This window comes from Drosophila ananassae, chromosome XR, assembly GCF_017639315.1.
Source record: "Drosophila ananassae strain 14024-0371.13 chromosome XR, ASM1763931v2, whole genome shotgun sequence".
In the NCBI taxonomy this organism is placed as follows: Eukaryota; Metazoa; Arthropoda; class Insecta; order Diptera; family Drosophilidae; genus Drosophila; species Drosophila ananassae.
In genome coordinates, this window is record NC_057932.1 from 19,764,040 (window position 1) to 19,767,839 (window position 3,800).

The 3,800-nt window shown below is 44.4% G+C and overlaps 1 long non-coding RNA gene across 3 annotated transcripts; it reads left to right on the forward strand.

The window, feature by feature from the left end:
- Nucleotides 1-2,086: 2,086 nt before the first annotated feature.
- On the forward strand, nt 2,087-3,532 carry LOC26515508. 3 transcript variants are annotated; one of them, XR_006507701.1, is made up of 4 exons: nt 2,087-2,391; nt 2,441-2,837; nt 2,913-3,227; nt 3,293-3,532. It is a non-coding gene; the product is annotated as an uncharacterized LOC26515508 (long non-coding RNA). The 3 variants fall into 3 exon arrangements; XR_006507702.1 differs by having other exon boundaries at nt 2,090-2,567; nt 2,636-2,837; XR_001408234.3 differs by having other exon boundaries at nt 2,095-2,837.
- The last annotated feature ends 268 nt before the right edge of the window (nt 3,533-3,800 follow it).

The window sequence follows — 3,800 nt, forward strand, 5'->3', positions numbered from 1 at the left end:
CCCCATGATCTAACCCTTAACCCATGACCTGTCCCTTTGCAAACGCTCATTAAATGACACTCACAGGCAAGGAAGCACAGAAATTGCATGCTATAATGCACACACAAATACAAATACAAATACTCCCTCCCATACGTGGCAGTGGGCAGTGGGCTTGTGGGGGCGTGGCATTGCATAATTTTTGTTTCGCATTGGAGGCGCTAAAAAGCCAGCATAGAACCACCCAACCACCCCCACTAACCCCCATCCCACCCACCCACTCATCAGCATTTTCAGCTGTTTCTGCTGTTGTCACAAAACAGGTGGGGGGGGGGGGGGGAGGCTTGGGGGAAGTGGCGGTGGCTTTTGTTTAACTGTCCAGCCAACCACCCCCTACCCCCTCCAAACTTTACGCCCATTTCCGAAAAAAAGCCACACCTTGTTTTTGGGGATTTAAAAATTTCTAAAATAAACTTTTCCTACACAAGTTACACAAGCCCATCTATCCAAGATATACCCCAGACCCCAAACTCCTCTACTTCATTTCAATATCTGATTTTTTTCTCATTTTTGTTTAGTTTTTAGAAAGCGAATTAATGGTGGAAACTTTTGGATGGTAAGGTGGGAAAACCCCCCTTTTTTGGGAGGAAAACTGCAGCTTGGAGCGATAAAATTTTCGTCTAGCGAAATTTCGTTTTTCGTATTTGCGAAAAACCGTGAAAATTACATGCCGCTGACGCAGCGGCGCCGTCACTCATGACCTGCCTTTCTCCCATTTCCCCTCAGTTTTTCCCCCTCCAGCCCCAAGAGCACCCACTAGCCTGGCATCTATAGCTTTCCCGTTTTTATTTTACCATTTTTGGATAGAATAGAACACGCTAAATAATTTATAGCTATTTTAGAATAATTAATAGAAAAAACATTTTGGAATAACTAAACAACTTTCAAGGAAATCCTAATTTTTTCATCTATTCCTTGGACTGTATAGATAGGTTATATAATATAAATATAATAAATTATTCTTAAAAGACTATATATAGGGAAAATATATAAATATTTCTACTTTGAAAGAGTCCTTAGTTTAAATAATTAAAAAGAAACTAAAGGACTCAAAAACCATCTTTATTTCTCTATAAATTCAAATACAATTTACAAACCTATCTAAACCAAACACTACAAATATTTATCCATTATTTTTTTGCAGTGCCTTGGGTGCCTGAAGGTGATTTTTATTCCCGCTCTTCTGCAGCGGCACGAAGTTGTCGCTAACCACAACATCGCATGTTGTAGGTGCGCCAATGACGCTGATTTTCCGTTCCGTTCCTGCTCACGCTGCACATTATTAACAGTTCCTGTGACAAAGCGCCACTGCCACACTCCATGGGGCATGGCCCGTGGAAGGGTAAGGTAAGGGGTATGGTCTGAATGTCCTCGAAATGGAAGTGGTGATGGTGGTGGTGGTGGAGGTGAAGGTGCCATTGGGTGGCAGCCACCTGTCATGTTACAGGCGATGCTGTCGCTTCGATGTCCTTTGCCGGCCGTTCGGTGTCCAACAAAATGTTTTGTGGTTCCCGTTCCCGTTCCCGTTCCCGTTTCTACCCCCCTTACCACCCCCACCCCCGCCATCCAGCCTGCCCCCTCACTTTTGGCCATACTATACTCCTCTTACCAAGCTGGTGACGCCGCCGGCTGCTGGTTGTTGTTTATTTTGGGCTTCTAGAAAACCCGTTCCCCATTTCGCTGCAGTGCTCGTGTGTTTTTGGCATTTAAGTGAAATTGAGAATTTTCCACGGCAGCTCGCAAATTGCAATTTAATTGGCAAGTCTCTACTTTCACTTCCAATTGGTGGGCTTAAAGGGAAAAATACTGGCTCTAGTCATGAAGGCAAGCAATCATAATCTTCATTCTTGATCATTTCTGGACGATGGAGATTTTCTTTTTACTTTATTGCTTAATTTTTTATTGAGGCTGGCCCTCGAGATCTTCAATATACTCAAGATTGCCCTACTAATTTCGAATTCGAGACGCATTCTAAAATATTTCTGAAAAGCTTACAAATACGTGGAGGCCTGACAATCACAAGAGCTGCAGCAACATTATTGCAGCAACATTTGTTGCAGCAACATGTTTTCCAACACTAGATTCGTACGTTTCGCAACACACAAGCTTTTCGTTTTGCAACACTGTGTATCTGTCTCTTTCAGAACCACGCCAAGAAAAGCTGCAAAAACGACGATTTCGACTTTTCCAAGGCAACCAGAGAAAGGATTCTCAGCCTGGAGCAGAGCGAATGCAAGGGGAACTGGTGCCGACGACGGGGCGAGGTCCAATACATATCTCTCTTGCAACTATCGCGAGCTACCACATGATCTTGCAGCCGGCATGGAGGCTTGGGAATGACCACGACAACAAGTTAACGATAAGTTCATTAAAAACAACTAGCACATTATCCGTAAGATAGTTTTTCCCTTTGCAGCTTCCAATCACTTTATGTGCGACGGCGCCTCAAGCTCCTAGACATTGTCCAGGAGTATAAACGATCCAGAGTGCAGGCCGGCCACATTTTGACAGCGCCGGGTACGCACCAAGTGAGTACGCGTTGCAAATCTGAAGCTTTCCATATCTGAATGTGGAACGGCACATTTTAACGGTCCAGTTGACAAAGTCGAAGATGCAAGCATTGCCAGGATCAAGCCGCTTATTATGAACCTGAAGGGAAGCCTGGAGCCGACAGTCAACTATATTCGTGGTCTTGCTGCTGTCGGACCGGCATGGAACTGCGGCGGCTGCAGACGAGAGTGCTGCGGCTAATAACAATGTAGAAACCGCGACGACGATGCCAGAAAATAACTATGTAGGTGAGTGTTGTGGCAAAAGTGTTTATTTACACATAATGTTCAGCTTGAGCTAATCTTGTAATGTTGTATTTCTAGGGCCGACAATGTCAACAACACAAGTTCATCACGGAATGTTTCACTGTTGCCTGTCATTGGAGGGAATGCTTTGAATGGAAGGAAATTTATCTGAAATTCTTGGGACTACTGCTTTGAGACGGAGAAGACTGGAAGCTTCAACAAACAAACAGAGTTGAGTGCCGACGATTCTGCTGGCCTAGGGTCCGGAGAAGATCTATCTGGACATCTACGAAGACAAGCTAAGCTTTCCGCTGAATATTATCCTGCTACGCTTGATGATCTGATGCTGAAGCTACCACCATTGCAGTCAGAAAGAGGTGTTCTCAATCTCGGGTGAGTAAATATCTTTAACAGGAGAAAATCATGTTGCCTTAGGTAATATGGCTTCTACTTCCCAGGTGAACGAGATACAGCAGATTCCGGTACGCCAATTAATGTGAATCAACGCTCTATCGCCTTACGTTGATGGCCCAACCCAAAGAGGCTCCTCAGCTGTCGTCCTTCCCATCAGAAAGCCATCGGGACCTATGTCGCTTGATGCCCATAAAACACTATTCCCTGAACCGCATTTTTTCCTGAATTGAATCGACATATTCTGTAAACTCCCAATAAAGAATTTTTGTGAGGGTTTTATTCAAGGGGGGGACAAAGATTTCCTTATCGCATCCGCTTCTAGCGTTTGATGGCTCGAAGACCTCGGACGAAATCTGTTCGTGTGAAATCTTAATGATTTCTGATATTTTTGAAGCATTTATGAACCGATCTGGCAACGCCGCTCATTCTTCAATGTGGTCTATGGCCCCTAGAAACTCCGTTCCTGGCCCGATCTGGCGACGCTGTGCATTTTTGGAATCAGGACTCGAATGTCCTTCGAACTGCATCTTTAGTTTTTCGAAATCGAACAAC